The sequence below is a fragment of the Carlito syrichta genome, unplaced genomic scaffold (genome assembly GCF_000164805.1).
Source record: "Carlito syrichta isolate Samal-C Ts95f unplaced genomic scaffold, Tarsius_syrichta-2.0.1 Scaffold303767, whole genome shotgun sequence".
Classification (NCBI taxonomy): Eukaryota; Metazoa; Chordata; class Mammalia; order Primates; family Tarsiidae; genus Carlito; species Carlito syrichta.
In genome coordinates this window covers 1-19,299 of record NW_007247863.1, presented here as the reverse complement: position 1 = coordinate 19,299, position 19,299 = coordinate 1, and the positions used below count along the sequence as shown (strand labels likewise).

Sequence of the window (19,299 nt, the reverse complement as noted above, 5' to 3'; positions counted from 1 at the left end):
CTGTCACCCAGACTGGAGTGCAATGGCTGCTCCCAGCCACTACAGCCTCGACACACTGGGCTCCAGCGATCCTTCCGTCTCAGCCTTCCAAGTAACTGGAACTACAGGTACACACTACCACGCCCAGCTAATTTTTGATTTATTGTAGAGATGAGGTCTCGTCAAGTTGCCCAGGAGGGTCTCGAAACCACAGGCTCAGGCAATCCACTCACCTCGGCCTCCCAAAGTGCTGGGATTACAGGCTGAGCCACTGAGCCCAGCCAAGTTAACAGTTTATTAATGGTGTCCTCCATGATATACAAAATGTGAGGACCTTAAACCTTTATTTGGACCTTAAAGGACTTTAAACCTTTATTTGTGATTACTAATGGCTTACATGAAGGCAGACTATTTTGTTCTGACAAAAATACTGACTTTGTAGCAGTAAAAAATCAAATAATTTTCCATATATCTATCTTTATCACAAGTCTTCAATTTTCTCAACTTTGCCTCTTTATTTCTTTAGTCTGTTAGTTCCTCTTCATACTCAGTGCCATTGTTGAAATTCAGACTTTTGTTATCTCTCAACTCAGCTATTCAGTAGTCTCCGATCCATTCTTTTCATCTCCACTATCTCATCCATACTGCTGTCAAAATTGTCTTTAACCATAAAAATAACATTAGAGGCATCAACGACAAATCTTTCCCCTTTCACTTAGTGGTTTTTATTGCCTATAGCAGTGGTTCTAAAGCGTGGTCTCAGGACCAGCAGCAACAGCATCTCTTGGAAACTTGTTGGAAATGAAAATTTCTGGGTCTCAGCTGAGTCTTATTGAGTGAGAAACTCTAGGGCACAGCGATTTGTATTTTAGCAAGCTTCAAGGGTGGTACTGACATACTCACGTTTGAGAAACAATGGTGTGTAAATACATTTCACATTCCTGGGTATGGCATCTCTGTGACTCTTTGTGGTCTTTCTCCAGTCTCTGTTAGCACACCTGCTTTTACTACTCACTTTGCTAGTCACTCTCAATTTGTTGGTGTTATTAGGATACTCTGTACTTTTTCATTCCTTATATATTGACACACTCAGTCAAAATGACATTCTTTCTTTTGCTCTTTAGTCTGAAGAACTCCCATTCATACTTCCAGGGAAGTTCAAACTTCACCTTTTCTGGGAAGCTCTTTCTTACTCCTTTAAGTAAAGTTATCCACTTTCTCCAATATTCTCCTAAAATCCCTGTTTAATTATGTAAATTTATTTATATTCTTGCTTCTGTCACTTGACAAGTCACTCCTGAGGTTAGAATTATGTAATATTTATTTTGATAAAGCAATCTCAGAATTTTTAGCTTTTAGAAAAATCTGCTTGTTTTTTCCCTCTCTCTGTGATTTGATCTTCTTACAGGAGTTTTGGAGATATCATATTAAATAATGTGTAAAAATGCTTTGAATATCATATCATGCTTTACAAATGGAAGGTGGTATTATTTGCACTACTGTGTTAAATTGCATTTATTATGACCTAAAAAGATGATGCTTAGAGAAACTCTGTCTATATATTATGAACTCCTTTTGGGGAATGACATGAATGATGATTTTGATGTTCGGTAATGTGAGAATTTCTGTAATGTATGTCAAACATTTCCTGTTATTCCGATCTGTGGTGTGAACTCAAAATATATTTCCTTATACTGTATTTGGTTATTTTATATCATGTTTGAGTCATACGTTTATTAACACAGGAAGAAAAAGGAAGAGGCATGTCTTGAGCTCATAAAACCTCATTGCCAACATCCCAATAACTAATGGAAACCCGTCCAAATTCACAAGTGTTCTATCAGAGTTTCTGTAAGGAAAGTTTAATGGAATACTCAGGGTTTAGCCTTGGTTTTCATTCCAAATAAATTAGATGTATATTATGTTATCTTGTTGACTTATTATATTTGCTTTATAGCTATGTTAATGACAGCATATTAATTAGAATATTACAAATTTATATGATTATTATAAATCTTGAATTTAGCTCAAGAAATCAGAAATAAAATATTATACAAATCAAACCTTTTGCAATTCAAGCATAAACAAGAGAGTATTTCATCAGGATAAATATTCTGGTTAACCTGCACTTGGGTTTGTCTGGAACTTGCAAGTATAATTCAGGGCTAACTAAGAATTTTTTTGTAAGAGCTGCTTATCAGAATCTCTAAAGGAAAAATATAAAGATAGAAAACCTTTCTATTCTATGAGGGTTCTAGAAGTTTATTGCTAGAAGTTTGAGGAATTTTTTTTGTAAGTGTATTTCCTATGCTAGAATCACACAGATTAACAACAAAAAACAGGCAAAAAAAAAAAAATACACACACACACACACACACACACACACACACACACCAATCCTTAAACATACTATGATTTGAGACATCTTTCAAGTTATATTAACAATGTGGTTAATACTATAGTAATTACTGAATGAGTAAGGTATCTGTGCAAGTTTGACGGGAAACATGCTCTGCAGATAAATAGTCATGAACTCTACCAGATTTACTGTAAGCATATACACATTTGTAATATATATACATGAATATTAATATTGAGTTTGTGCTTTATTTGTGTATTTTTTTCATTGTGTTTTAGGATATTAATAGAAAAAGTACCAATGTTGTAGAATCATGGGGTGGAACCAAAGAAAAACAAGCTTACACCCACATCATTTTCAAGAATGCCACATTTGCAATTACATGGGCATTCCAGAGAACAAACCAGGGTCAAGATGTAAGTTCCAAGGACTTTTTTTCTTTTTCTCTTTTAATAACACAAAGATGATGTCTCTGTGGAGATGCATACAAAATGATCACTCAGATTTGGAAGAAAAGACTTTGCTTTTCATTCATGTTGAAGCAATCGTTTGGGTATGGAGTGGATTGATCTAAAATGGCAGTTTTTTATGTTTTGCAGGTAAGAATGTATGGAATGAAATAACACTCTGTCTCTGAATTTTTCTGCACTCTGAACAAATCTATTTGCGTGTAGCTTATGACAAAGGAATCTAATTTTGCAATTCTTAAAAAATAACTTGTTTGTAAGGCTTTCTGAGGCTTTGAGAAGTCTGGTAACTTTCTTCCTCTTCATCTGAATGATCTGACATTTATCTTGGAGCCATTAGCTGATGTTGTTACATTTTTTCATTATAGTAATGTTTCCTTTTACAGCCTGGAGAATGTGTGTGTGTGTGCACACAATTGGGTTAACATACAGAATCATTTCCTGTGTTTTACTTTTCCTGATAGAATAGCCCTAACCTTCCCCTAAGTAAATCCCGTTGTATAGTATGTTTCAGTGATAGCAGGACTGTTATTTGTGTGGATCTCCATAGATGTGACCTTCCTAAGGTGAGAACAGGGTAAACCACTTGTTCAGAAGTGGCCTTAGTACTGTGGTGACAAATGTAGAATATTTTCTCCTTTATCTTCAGGTATTCAGTGGGGAATCCTTACTCCAGATATTATTTTACTCCAAGTATTTCTTAACGAGTATTCAGATCAACATAGTGTGAGGCATGATCATGCAATGGAACCCTACTTCTTTGCTTGCCATTTTCTTTGCCCCAGACAAAAACGATTGAGTAGTCTAGGGTATCACTGCTCTGCACTGATAGAGTGATGTCCACTACTTGATGAAAACCAGCCCTTAAATTGATCTCGTGTTACACAAAGGAAAATACAGTAAGACCCAGGTTTTTGCTCTCTATTACACATGCTTTCAGACAATATCAGATTATGTTGGTTAGGGAAGAGACTAGAGAGGAAAACAAAGGCTCAAAGAAGTGGTGTGACTGCAACAGTTTGGGTGAGAACCAGAGGTTCTAGTCTACCATGCTTCTCCAATCCCTATTCTAAGGCCTTTCCATTCTGCCCCACTGTCAACATCCTATTTGATTTGATTTGATTCAAATCATCTGATTTAGGCTTATATCTGAATAAATAATGATAGGACATAAAGTTGCTTCTCTCTTAAACTATTCCAGTTCTTTCAGATATAAAGTTTATGAGTATACCTGAATTTATGCCAATTGTGACATATCTCATGGTGATTGTGGCAAAACTCCTGGAACTCCGTTATTAGGGAAATTGACTTCTGGTGTCAAGATTTAAGCTTTTTTTAAAAAAGAACTAAATAGTGATATTAATCCATTGTCAATTAAAAACTGTTACACTGGGACACTCTACTTATTTTGATGATATCAAAGTAAGACATAATCTGATTGTACAGCTAAGCCCTAAGGCAAAAGTATTTCTCGCTCTCTCTTTCTCTTTTTCCAGAATAGACGGTTCATCAATGACATTGTGAAGATTTATTCCATCACAGCCACTAATGCAGTTGATGGGGTGGCATCCTCATGCCATGCCTGTGCCCTTGGCTCTGAGCAGTCAGGATCATCATGTGTCCCCGTCCCCCAGGCCACTACATTGGGAAAGAAACCAACCAGTGGAAAGAATGTCCACCTGATACCTATCTGTCCATAAATCAGGTTTATGGCAAGAAAGCTTGTATTCCATGTGGGCCTGGAAGCAAAAGCACTCAGGGGAGTGAGTCTGCATGTCAGTTATCTCACGAAAGCACATTTTAGTAGAGAAATTGAAGGGTTCCTCTTACTGTTCCTTTGGAAGCTCTGAAGTTGCTCTTTGTTCTGAGAGAAGAATTTTTCATTCCTTTTTCTGTTTTTTTTTCCTTACATTTAATGAGTGCCATGAAAGTACTAGTTATTGGGGACATAGAATATTAAGAAAAACTTCCAAATAAGAATGATTTCCAAAATTTTAAAATCGGTTCCTTGTGTATTGTTAATTTAGAATTAACCTCTATAGGCTGGCTATAGAAGTCTTCTGGGAGCAGCTAGTGTATCTTATAACATTTTAAGGGCAAAAATTGATGCTATATTATGGGTGAAGGACAAAGGAGTTTTATTGTCTTTTAAAGCTGTTCTAGCAGGGAATTTTGACTATTCTTAAAATACCTCTCTACAAGAAACCAATTTGTGGATAACTTTACTCTGAGCTTAAAAAATATTTTGAATGGTCTGAACTTTGCCTAAGAAAATCTAGTTAGAGTTTAGCAATTCTTTATATTAGTATGGTAAAATATATTATAACTAAGATAAAATTACTGAAATAGTTTTTATAGTTAGAATTATTGTCTGAAATTCATATTCATAGCAGCTAATACTTTCTTTCCTGCTATGTCTTTTAAAATCTTGAATAAAAAGACCATTCAGTTTGCTATAGTGATTGCTTTTTCTACCATGAGAAAGAAAACCAGAGTTTGCACTATGACTTTAGCAACCTCAGCAGTGTGGGCTCCTTAATGAATGGCCCCAGCTTTACTTCCAAAGGAACACAATACTTCCATTTCTTCAATATCAGTTTATGTGGGCATGAGGTGAGTTCTGGCTGTCAAGGTAAGATACAGCTATATTTCAGCTCTGATTGAGTTGATATTTTCTGTGTTGATGGACCAATAAATTCTCTATGGAAACTAACAACCAAGTGTCATAAACTGAGTTTTGATTTCTTAAATCCTCTGTTACCTCCTAGCATATCGGCAGCTTTTCCTATCAGGGGCAACCTTGTGTGGCTCTCAGTCCATCAAAGTGCTCATGCAGTGAGTTGAACCCTAAAGGTTGGAGCTATGGTGTAAGTGCTTTGAGGAGCTTTCATTTTTGTAAAAGTGGGTCAGGCTTATCAATTTCACTTATTTACTTATATTGTCAATTTTGTGTTTTAAAAAGAAAAGACAAGTTTGTGTTTTAAACTTCCAAGAGGAAGTTTGTCTAAATTTAAAAGGACATATGCTGGGACAAATATCAGTTGACAGGTAGCCTTAAATATAAATAAATAACAGGATTTTATTTTCTGTGGGAAGAAGCAGACTTTAATTAATACTGGTAGTGGGGAGAGGTACAGGACTATATGTCCAATACTTTTATGAACATACAAGTTTTGGGTTGGGAGATTGCTAATGGTGTACACTTTTAGCAAAGGTAAAAACAAAATAAGGCATTTCCTACATATCTCTTCCCATATTAGCTCCTATATCTCCAATTTTCTTCATTATGAGACACTGTGTTAGACTATTTGCAAAGGAGATAAAAAAGAGATCTGATGATCACAGAGGTTTTCAAACAAAAAATATCTATGAATGTTACGTGGTATGACATTTATCCTGTCCTAATTTTACGTGGGATGATTCAACACACTTACTAGATTGGTTAAGCAGTCAATTCAGTCAATAAATAAATAGTATTAAGTAACTAGCTTGTGCCAGATATTGTGTGAAGTAGTGAATAAGATTAACTCCAGTATCTATCACACAGCTTCTCAATCGCATTCCTGCATTACCCCTGTCATTTATTTCACCTTCTTGCCTATTTTCTCTGACTTTCTCTTTCCTTTTAATTCTCATCCTTTTTATTTTGCTTTTGGTTATTTCCCCCCTTTCCCCATTACTGCTTTCCCCTTCTCTCTCCCATTAGTCTTAGTTTCAACAGTTTAATTTAAGCTTAAAAATATATTGCACCTGTATTGTGGTGAGAAGGCCTGGTGGAGGGAGAACAACTTATAGGTTAGAACTGCTAGCTTCTTTAAGAAAGGGAAATCTTTATACTTTTCTTTATGTCCATTTGTATTCACTCTTCTTCTAAGACCAATAAAATAGTTTTTCTTTTTTTTACATTTTCTTTGTTGACATTATAGACAAGCTATAGTTCATTGCAGTGGAACTATGGTATGTTTAAACATATTACATTTAAACAGGTTTTCAATTTTTATAAATTATATTTTAAAATTAGCTCCTACATGATTAAAAATAAACCCTTATATTCCTTTTAACATAATGTGTAGTTGAACAGATATTCATCATTGAATCTAAGAGTAGATCAATAAACATACTTGTAGTGACCAACCATTTAGAATTCAGGTGTTGTCCTAGGATTTTGCTGTGATACGTCTTTTATGCTTTCTTTCTCAGCCTTCGTATCACCTTTCTGCCACACACAGGCTCATAAAGGAGAAGGAAGACCAAGTCTTTTTCTTTGGCATTAAAACTTTGTTTGCTTGTCTCCTTGCATGTGTTATCATCCCATAACTGGACATTTCATAGAGTACTTCTATTTCCCAAAGTTAGATGGCTTTCATCTAGCACAAATAATGCCTGCAGTGGGAGGAGCAGTGCAACCCTGAGTTATTGTGTGTGTTATGACTGCAGTGACTCTGAACACTGGCTGAACTTGGAGCTGCCTTGAGAGCTTTTAAAAAACACTGTTGCCTAGGCCTTATACTTGACCAATTAAGTCAGAATCTCTGCAAAGAGGAGAAAGTCACTGTTCTGCTCGAATCACTAGCTAGCTAAGATTCAGTGTAAAGACTGACCTTCTGTAAAATCTCTCCTTTATGACTTTGTTTTTCTAGGGGAAGAAGATGGCTCTCTGTACCAACAACATAACAGATTTTACAGTAAAAGAAATGGTGGCAGGGTCAGATGATTACACAAATTTGGTAGGTGTATTCGTATGCCAGTCAACTATTATTCCTTCTGAAAGTAAGGGATTCCGAGCAACCTTATTGTCACAATCCATCATTCTGGAAGATACATTTTTAGGTAAGCTTCTTTTGGTTCATATATACATGCATGATGATTATCATAGATGATTAAGGCTCCCAGGTAATTCTAAATCATCACTTTGTAAAATGGTTAAAAATTCCTGCCAGTGGGGACTATTTACCAATTTTGGTGAGTATAAGAATCTTCTGAATTTATGTATTAACTCATTTGTGTATGATTTTTTTGAGGGTCTATGCCTTTCATCAGATTCTCTAGGGGTTTAAGAGACAAACTAATTTTTAAGACCAGAACTAAAAGCAAAATAGGGGCAGTAAATAAACACAAGCTAAACCTAAATCACAATATATGCCACATGTTTGCAGCATCTTTTCTCATACCAGAAGTAAGTTGGTGACAAGCAGCAAAGGTGAGGATGTGAGTTTTATTCCCCATGTACCCTTTCTGTCTCTGTGGTCTGGCAGGTATAGGAAAGTTTTAAGAGAATCCAGGTCTCTAATTAGTGAATCTTAGGAAGCAAACTTGTTATAACCTCTGGAATGGGAGTTAGGAATCTTCATAGGTGATTCTGATGCGCAGCCAGATTTGAGAACCAATGCTGTAAACTCTGGAGGAATTTAGCTTTACATTTCAGCACCAAGGTCAGTTACAAGGCTTGTGTTCAATGTGGGGACTCTGTAGGAGCAAAGGTTGACATTATTGCTTGCGTTTTGACTCTGCTGTCATTTTGCTTACAAGAGATAGGGGAAAAAATGCCCTATTTTTCTGCTTATTTGCTTAAGCTAATTTTTGAGTTGCTTTCTGGATATTTTTAGGACAATAGTTTTTGCTTTGCCAAATATGTCTATATTGAAGTGAGTAAAAAAAAGTCTATATTGAAGTAAGTAAAAAACTATATTAGCAAAGTAGCCCAGCAAATTCACTAGAGGATGAAAAATTTAATAGAAGATTTTTGAAAGTTTAGAGCTGGAAGAAACTTTATAGTTCATCTATATTACTGCATGAATTTTACAGATTAAAGAAACCAGACCCAGGGAAATGAAATGACTTAAGCACAATTACAAAGATAGGCAGTAGAATCTTTTCTGTTTTATTTTAGAGACTTTGGTAAGTTTCTTGTTTTTACCATGAATGTGTTAATTTTATACAGTATTTCTGGTAAAAACAGTAGTCATCAAAGTAAAACTATTTTATATTCAGATATACAGAGACTAAATAAACTTAACGCTCATATTACTGAATGTTTTCTTTTTTTAATACCACCTAGGAGTGACAGTTGAAACTACATTGCAAAATGTTAATATAAAAGAAGAAATGTTCCCAGTTCCATCAAGTCAAATACCAGATGTGCATTTCTTTTATAAGTAAGTAATAATTCTGCTTCCTTTGACTATCTATTTTTAATCTCTTCCCTTGATTATCTATTTTTTAATCAAGAGGAATGGATATATATATGTACTCTTATTGCAAAAGAAACTATTATACTTATATACTTACAATGGTGTATATATAATTAAATACTAGACTGTGAGTTCCTGTGGCAGGGAAGATAAATTGTGTTCCCTTAACATTTCTAGCATGTAGCTTGTACTTAATAGATAATCTGTAATTGTTTCTTAAATGAAAAACTTAGTAAAAACATGAAATATTTTGAAAGCTTTATTTAGCTTCTATCATATATATGTATATGCTTTTAAATTAGGAATAAAGACACTCTTCATTGTCTAGGCAGTAATTATTTATAAGCACTACATCAAAGCATCAACCTAAGTAGATATGGCTCCCATTTTCTTTAGAATTTTTTAGATTATAATTTTGACCAAAATTATAGTTTTACTAAACACTCTGATGATAGCTTATCATTTCACCTGGGAAAACAGTCAACATTTCGTAGGCAGCATGAAAGAAAATGAATTGAATTTTAAAAAAAATTTTTATTGTAAAGATGTGGGGTACAATTCAGGGTTAAGTATGCAAACATTGATCATGCAGGTACCCCTGTTAATGAGGTATGCCCCTCCCTCCCCTAGCAGTTTCCTTCAACTGCCAATCCCCACCCACCAACAGTTTCCCATTGCTGCCAATCACTTTCTGATAGCATTATAATTGTTCAAGGTCCTCTTATGAGTGAGAACATATGGTACTCCGTTCTTTGTTTCTGTGATAAATCACTGAGTATGATCGACTCCAAATCCATCCAGATTGTTGCAAAGTCCATGTATTTGTCATTCTTTATGGCTGCATAATATTCCATTATATATATGTACCACATTTTTTAAATCCAGTCCGGCTTCAATGGTCAGCATGGTTGGTTCCATGTTTTTGCTATTGTGAATAGAGCTACAATAAACATACGTGTGCAGGTATCTTCTTTGTAGAATAATTTGAGTTCCTCCGAGTATATTCCCAATAGGGAAATTTCTGGGTCATATGGAAGGTCAATTTCTTGTTCTTTCAGAAATCTCCACACTGTTTTCCAGAGAGGTTGTACAAGTTTGTATTCCCACCAGCAGTGTAGATGCGTTCCTTTTTCTCCACATCCTGGCCAGCATCTGTTATTTGTTTTATTAATGATGGTCATTCTTACAGGAGTTAGGTGGTATCTCAATATGGTTTTGATTTGCATTTCTCTGATGATGAATGAGACAGAGCACTTTTTCATGTGTCTGTTGACTGCCCATATATCTTCTTTTGAGAAGTGTCTATTCATGTCTTTTGCCCACTTTTTAAAGGGGTTGTTTGTTTTTTTCCCTTCAGTGCGTTTGAGTCCCTTGTAGATCCTAGATGTTAGGCCTTTGTTAGATATACAGTTGGCAAATATTTTTTCCCATTCTGTTTGCTGTCTCCCTGCTCTCTTGATGGTTTCTTTTGCTTTGAAGAAGCTCGTTAATTTGATGAGGTACCACTTATCTATCTTATTTCTTAAGGTATTGGCCTTTAGTGTTCTGAGTAGGAATTGGTTGCCAGTTCCAATTTCCATAAGGGTGTCTCCTGCGTTTAATGAACTGAATTTGTATTAAAGTTCTAAATCAGAGAACCTTAATTCATTTTTATTTTTTATTTGTTTGAAGAACATGAGAACGATTATTCACATGATATTTTTGTCTTTCTAATCTTTATCATACTGCTTTTTAATTTGTTATTTGCCTTGCAATAGGTCTTCCACAACTACAACATTTTGTATTAATGGCTGGGCAACTGCTGAGAATGAGGTGTAATCCTACTAAGCCTGGAGCAGGAGTGATTTCAGTTCCCAGGTATTCTTATTTCTATATGGTTATTCTATATTTGTATTTATTATGAAAAAACACAACTCTCCAGCCTCTTACTATTTTAAAACTCATTATCTGTGAATGTGAAGCAGAAAGAAGACAGAAGAATTTGTAGGTTTTTATTGTAGGTATGTGCCGAGTACCTATGAAGATAAGTAAGTCCTTGTCCAGTCTTTACTTCCCAGCCTCTTTAATGACATATTCTTATCCTGTTTGCCATGAGTGTCTAATTGTCTTGAAAATTATTTAAGCAATATACAAATAATTGCACTGCTTGTATCTTTGTTTTTATCTTACTATTTGGCCTCAGTTGCCTTGAGAGCTAGATTAGGAACTTTTCTAGTTTATGGTATTGGATTGATAATTAACTAGCTGGGTGATCTAGATTAAGTAATCTAACCTCTAAGTCATAGTTTCTTTCTCTGTAATGTGTAGATAATTTATATGATCCATTTTCAACTCTTTAGTTTTTCAAATAATAGTGGCAGAATCACCAACTGTAGAATACGTAATACAGTTCATTTAATGCAGATTGGCATTGAGGTCATAGCTCTCTACAGTTAAGAGCTGAATGATACAATTACTTTGGATGGGAACACTAGGAAGAAATAAGCAAATCCATGAACTCAGAAGAACTTAAATAAAGATTTAAGGGCATGACTGACACTTGAGTGTCTTCTGATTATTATTTTTTCACAGTTATTCATTGTTCAGTAAGCAGATTATATATTTCTAATATGTTTAAGGTTAAGGTACCTTTGGATCATAGTTTGATTTGCAGATTTTTCTCCATCAAACTAGCAAAAACATATATTTGTAAAAAGAAAATGATTGACTTAATTTTGTTTTTGATAATTTCCCAGTAATCCTTGAAGGATTTCAAGTTATTCTACTCATGTCACATCAGGATTGGAAGTCAGTGGTCCAAATATTGCTTCAGCTACTTGTGCATCCTAAAAATAGCATAACACAGTATTTTGGGCTTACTTTTGGTGTAAAGACATATTGGTATTCACTTCTCACCAACTGTGTTTTTCTACTTCTCATAGATCACGAATCAATTATTCTTTTCACCTGTTCAAGGTGAGAGAAGAATGTGATGCAAGGAGTATATAGTAAAAGGTAATAGATGTCGGTGAAAGGAACAGAGGGAAACTGGTATTTAAGGGTTTCATGTGGCAGAGGATCCTTCTGCCAGTCTCCGTGCTGGAGGCCCAGGCAGCAAACACTCTGTATGCAATGATGTGGCCAGATATTTCAGTAAAAAAAGCACATATCTTTTCTCATTTTCTGTTTAGTCTCCCGAATAGCTTTGAGTTCAGGTGCTTATTCTATTTATCATAGCACTACCGAAGTTCCTTTGTTTGGGATCTAGCAATTAACCTCTCTAGTTCTAGTCTCCAACAGTCTACTTGAATAGCTTCCATAGATTCTCCAGGTCTCTGAGTCAAGCATATGATGTTACTAAAGACTGAGTCTGTCCTTTAGGAAATATATCACTCTAACTCTCCTAAGATACATTCTGATGTTTTAATATAAATAATAAAATTGTCTCCTGGGGTTAAATGATGGTATCTAAAACTTGAATTTTTCCTTGGGAGGGAGGAAAAGTTAAGTTTCTCTTTTGACATCCAGCAATCTGCCACTTATGGAACTTAACTATTTTGCCAGGGTTTCTTGAGATCACCTGCGGCAGAATGCCTTGAGATGTCTATTTTAGAAATTAATTTCTGGGCCTTTCCTAAAGCCTAAAGGATCTCTGGATGTTGACAGCAGGAATGTTTTTAAAAACACAAGGCAATTCTGATGCATATTCAAATCTGAGATCCATTTGTCTTAATCCACATTTTGGAATTTGGCTTATTTTTTCTGAGACAGATTCTAAAAATGTGTTCTGCATTTTAGTTTTCTAACTTAAAATATCACATTCTACATGTTGGAATCCTTCAACCATATTTTTATAAACCCTTATTTATAATTACGATACACACTAAAGCGTGTAGACACTGCTGTAGGGGACTACATGAACCACACAGCCTACATGTGCTGACTTTTACTTCTTTCTTGAATCAATTTCCCATCAGGGCACAAGGGGGAGCTTGGGGATCAGAACATGAGAGAAAAAACAAAAAAACAAAAAAACCAGCTTGTCCTAAAATAATTAGAAATTTTTAGCTGTGGGACTGAATAAAGATTTCCTACTAACAAGAAAAAAAAAATGTTAGCAGAGCCAGGTTTCTCAGGCTGCTTTTGAAGATGACTTACTTTTTCTTTTCTTTTTCTTTTTTGAGTTTTAAGATCTCCAAGGGAGAGAGAGGGAGATGCTAACCAGATATTTGCCTTGAGAAGTCTTATATGCTGACCAAGAAGTCTCAGAGGGAGGCTTTGGCGGTACAAAAGGGATGTCACACACAGAAATTCTCATTTCTTGGCCAAGATTCTTGGCAAACCAGGCAAAGGTGACTTTAGCAGTAGTAATATTGGTTGGGGCTGTATATCTTTGTGTCCTAGGAAAATGTCATAAGATGCTCAAACTTGGGAAAAAATAATATCTTTTGTCTTTTCTTTAAACAATCTTACATAAATTTATTGGGCACAAGAGCCATTTTGTTACATGCATAGATTGTGTAGTGGCTGAGTCAGAACATTTAGTATATCCATCTCCCAAATAATGGGCATTGTACCCACTAAGTAATTTCTCATCATCTACCCCTTCTTACCTTTCACTCTTCCAAGTCTTTATTGTCTATCATTCTACTCCCTATGTCCATGTGTACACATTTTTAGCACCCATTTATGAGTGAGAACATGCAATATTTGTCTTTCTGTATCTGACTTGTTTCACTTAAGATAATGCCTCCCAGTTCCATCCACGTTGCTGCAAAAGGCATGATTTCATTCTTTTTATGACTAAGTAGTATTCCAGTGTGTAAATATACCACATTTTCTTTATCTGATCATCCACTGATGGACAGTTTTCTTTGCTATTATGAATAGTACTGCAATAATCAAACCAGTGCCAGTGTTTTTTTGGTATATTGATTTTTTTTCTGGCGGTGGGGGGTAGATACCCAGTAGTAGGATTACTGGATCAAATGGTAGGTCTCTTTTTAGGTCTTTGAGAAATCTCCATACTGTTTTCCATACAGGCTGTACTAATTTACATTCTCACCAGGAAAATTAGAATGTCTTCACAGAAAGTGAACAAGGCAGAAAAAAAGGAGAACTATGTGTTCTTCCTGTATTGCCTGAGAAATGAGAGGGAGCAACAAATTATCTGGCTTGCCTACTCATTTGCAGTTGGAAACCCCAAGCTGTCTAGTTGGTCTGGCAGATGTAGTTGGTTTCTAATTCCATAAGGTAGGTGTGAGACATTTTAGATAAAACAGCACAGTGTTTGTGGCAGATGGAATCTGAGAGCTGGAGTGGACTTTTGAGATTTTCTAGCGCAGTTTGCACCTTTGGCAGAGAATAGACTGCTAACACAACAGACTGCTGATATCCCTAAATAGATGCTCCTCCAGCCTCTGCCTAAAAGGTTTCCCAAAGCTCTAGTCATGATCTTATGTAGGTAGAGGAACTGAAGACTCTCTTTCATTAGGAAGAATTTAGACCTAAGTATTGTGCCCATAGAACTTTTTCAAAACACAAGACATTTCTGTTAGTGAAAAGAGTATAAAAGGACCTTAATACACAGCAGGTAAAGGAGCCATTTTTATTCTGATAGTCGAGACGCCATAGCATCTATGAGATCCTTGAGTCAAAGGATCTTGGACTTCCCAGCCTCTAGCTCCAGGTTGTACAGCTGTGGAGTGGCATAGTCAAGGTAGAATAATTTCCCAGTTGTGTCGTGTCTATTGTTTTTTTCATGCCATGATGCTTCCATCTTGCTATTTTCCCCTCCGATTCCTCATGGGCAGAGATTTGCAAAGAATCACACTAATAGGCAAATATCACATTGCTCCCAGAGGATAACTCAGTTGATATACAAGTTATGCGTCTTTAAACAAGTCATCTTTCTCAGACAGGATATTTACTAATGTTAGAAGAAAATAATCATCCCCCCCAACTTATGACTATATTTAACTGCTTGAGTAGTTTATAAGTCTAAAATTGTTTTGCCAAAACCTCCTTCAGAATCCAAATTCATCTTCCTTATCAGTGTAGCTCTGAGAGTATTGTATCTCACAAAGGAATGCTTCACTGTTCCATCATAATAGTAAAATAGTATTTAGGAGTCAAAGACTCCTGGGGTTTATTCCACAGACTCCAATTTAGAGTCTCACTATCAAAGTCATCAGATCCATTAGATGCTAATGTAATATTTTCTTTTGTCTTTGGGAAAGGACAAAAAACCCTCAAAAGTCTATTCATTTTAAGTTGTTAAAATCTAGATTGGTTAAACGATTCTCTTGTTTTCTTTTTCTTCTGAGCCATTTATAGACAGATAATAGTTATTGAAGTCTTTGCAAGTTAAATAAAAAAGGCAACTGAACTTAAAAGATTAAAATTAAATAAATCCTGAGAACATTAAAAAGTGAGAAGACATAAAAGTATTATGAACATAAGTGAAAACTACTGAATGGCATACAATCAAGAAATAGAAAAACTCAAATACAGGATTGCTAAAATTATGTAATTCAAACACTTGTAAGTAATCTTTAGATATAATACAAAAATATCATAAAACATAAAATTTTAGGATCAATTTTGAAATAAGGGTTATAAAACTTAATCTTTTTTCACTGAAGAAAATAGTCTACAGATAAAATAAACTAGGGAGTGTCAGTTGATTTAGTTTGTCCAGGTCTTAATCAGATGCTAGATTTTGGTAATTAACCTGGGGAGAAACTTTAGAAAGGGAGGTTTTTGCAGAATATTGCTAGAATTTTACAACTCTGGATCTAAGAGCTGTGGGTATATAAATCTTAATGTTCAAACTCAGTTTGCTATGTTCTGAATGTTAGTATTCCCCCAAATTCATATGTTGAAATACCAAGGTGATGGTATTAAAGGTGGTGCCTTTGGGAGGTGATTAGGTCATGATGGCTCTGCCTCATGAATGGGATTAGTATCCTTATAAAAGAGATTCCAGAGAACTAGATTGCCCCTTCTACCATGTAGGGATGCAACAAGAAAGCACTGTCTATGAAGCAGAGGCAATTTCTCACCAGATACTAAATCTGCTCACATCTTGATTTTGGACTTTCCAGCCTCTAGAACTGTTAAAACTAAATTTCTGTTGTAAGTTACTCTGTTAAATGTATTTTGTTATAGTAGCGCAAATGGACTAAGACACAGTCATAAGCAATTTATACTCTCTAGCTTCAAGGCAAACAAGATTGGAGCAAGATGCAATGGTGTTTTATGGACCCCACACAAGAGGGGACAAGGAATCCTCAGCAGAGACTGGGTAGATATTCTGAGATGACAAGGTTTTGAAGTATCACCTGTAGCAGATTAGAGACAACATTGCCAAAGCCAGTCTGAATACCCCAGCATGGAGAGCTCCAAGAAACCCTCAAAAACTCCATATGAAAGAAACTCAGCCACAATAGTTTATCCTGGATGATAACTCACCTGAAAAATCTTGTAGGCACACAAGACCATAAGTCTCCTGAGACAAAATCCTCCCAGTTTCCTGAGACAAGATCCAGAAGGGTCAGATGCATATTGACAATGTAGATAAATTTGTTTTAATCTTTGCATTTGAAAGAAGTTTTGGCAAACAAGTATATACTAACTTATAAACAATGCAAGGAGTTAATAATAGGGTGAATATAGGTCATTATAGTTCATATGAAAAGATTTCTTCTCTATGAATTCAAAATATGAACGAAGCAGATCTGGTAAGATGAATTATTTAAAATATAGCACTAAAACTCATGGCTCAGTCCAATTTCCCTCAGGAAAAGTATCCCATTTTAGAATCCAAGACCTAACTTCCTGAAAAAGGTTAATGTGAATTTTTATATATTGCCAATGCCTGATTCACGAGGCAAGCCCAGAAGTAAAGTAAGGAAAGTGGACATCTAATGCTTAGTTACCAATACAACCAATCAATGTCCACCTGGTTTTCCTTTGAAGTGGTTTCTTCTCTCTCTAGAATTCATAGCATTTTTGGAATCCTCTAGAATCCTAGCCTTGTATGCTCCAGCTCTTCATGATCATGCACTTTTCTCTTTAGACATTTACTCACTGGTTTCTATGTTGATCATGTAAACCAAAATTATAAAAGAAACACAAGTGATGACACCTCTGCATTCCAGATTTATAAAGCTGGGGGAATGTGGCTGGAGATGCTGGTGGGACAGGTAATCAAAGGGAAAGGTAGTTCAAATATTTGGTAATTAAGCATTTATTTAACTATTTTTCTTGTTCTCTTGGTAGGAGAAAGTATTTTTTTGTTTTTTCTCTTGTACTTTTTTCTATTTTCATTCTATAAATGAGCACTATTGAAGTTATTATTGCTTCATATATCCTTGTTTCACAGGAAAGGCCAGATTTAAACTATTAAATTTAGGTTTAAAACAAAGGATTAAACTTGCATGTACCACAATTTAAATGATTCATTGAGTTAAAAGAATTTTTAAAAACTGATTCCAAATTAAACTATTTTTAACCTAAGAGAATCTTTTAAAAAGTGAAGTTTACCAAGGAAAAGCACTGAATCATTCTGGTGTTTTGACACCTAATGGTAGTTTCATAAATTACATCAGTGTATTGATTTTTTTGTCGTTGTTGCTGTTGCAACAACTTAAAAAGTTGCAACTTTAGAAAGTGGTATGCAATGCTAATAGTCTTTATATTTTTGCAATGCTTAAGCTTTTCAAAATTTTCTCTATTTTATTCATTATAACCACCCTATGAAGTCAGTATAGCAGACATTTGATTTTGACAAATTACAAAAATGAGGCAGGGGGAAGGAGTTGTGTCATTTGTGGGAAAACACACAATTATTTGAAAGTCCAGTTAGAATTGTAACTTAAGTCTTCAGTGTAGAGGTTACATTTTAGTTTAGGAATGTGGAGTACAAGTGAGGATTAACTACATAAGTAGGCTGCATGCAGGTGAAGTTTGAGTTTCTACCTGGCTCATATCCCCTGGTAATGAACCAGGTACACTTTGTGTTGTCATATGCCTCCCCTTCTCCCTCTCTCGCCTAGCAGTGACCAATGACTGCCTTGTGCTAATATGATTAATGTTCAGGTCCCACTTGTGAGTGAAAACGTGCAGTATTCAGTTCTTTGTTTCTCTGATAGATCACTTAGTATGATGATCTCCAACTCCATCCAATTTGCTGCAAAGTCCATGGTTTTCTTCTTCTTTATGACTGCATAATACATCAAGTATATATATCACATTTTATTTATCCAATCCGCTTTTGATGGGCGATAGAGTTGGTTCTATGTTTTTGCTGTTGTGAATAGAGCAGCAATAGACATGCATGTGCAGGTATCTTTTTTGTAGAGTGATTTATGTTCCTCTGGGTATCTTCTTAGTGGAGGGATTGCTGGATCATATGAAAGGTCAATCTTTAGTTCTTTTAGGAATTGCCGCACTGCTTTCCATGTTGATTGAACTAGTTTGCACTCCCACCAACAGTGTGGGAGCATTTCCTTTCCTCTGTGTACACACCAGCCTCTGCTGATTTTTTGATTTATTGATGATGGCCATCCTTATTAGAGTTAGGTGGTATCTCACTGTAGTTTTCATTTGCATTTCTCTGTTGATTAGTGAGGCTGAGCATTTCTTCATGTGTCTGTTGGCTGCTTGTATGTGTTCTTTTGAAAAGTGCCTATTTATGTCCTTTACCCACTTTTTAATAGGGTTGTTTGTTTTTTTCCTTCCTCTTCATTTGAGTTCCTTGTAGATACTGGATGTTAAGGCTTTGTGAGATGCATAATTAGCAAATATTTTTTCCTATTTTGTGGATTTTCTCCCCACTTTCTTGATGGTTTCTTTTGCTGTGCAAAAGCTTTTTAGTTTGATAAGGTCCCACTTGTCTAACTTAACTTTCATGGCATTCACTTTTGGGGACATGGTCAAGAATTCATTGCCTATTCCAATCTGCATGAGAGTATTTCCTACATTTTCTTCTAGGATTCTTATGTTTAGGTACTTGATCCATTTTGAGTTGATTTTTTAAAAATATGGTGACAGTTCCATTCTTTTGCATGTGGCCAGCCAGTTTTCCCAGCACCATTTGCTAAATATGGTCTCCTTTCCCCAGTGGTTATTATTGGTAACTTTGTTGAAGATGAGTTGGTTGAGTGACCGGGTTTTTGTTTCTGGAATCTGTGTCCTGTATCATTGGTCTATGTACCTATTCCTGTTCCAATACCAAGCTGTTTTGTGGTTACTGTAGCCTTGTAGTAAAGCTTAAAGTCTGGAAGTGTGATACCTCCCACTTTGTTCCTTTTGCTAAGGA

General features: G+C 35.5%; 1 pseudogene; it reads left to right on the top strand.

Moving 5' to 3' along the window:
* LOC103261576 overlaps positions 1-10,853 on the top strand; it is a 41,426-nt pseudogene extending 30,573 nt beyond the window's left edge.
* The last annotated feature ends 8,446 nt before the right edge of the window (positions 10,854-19,299 follow it).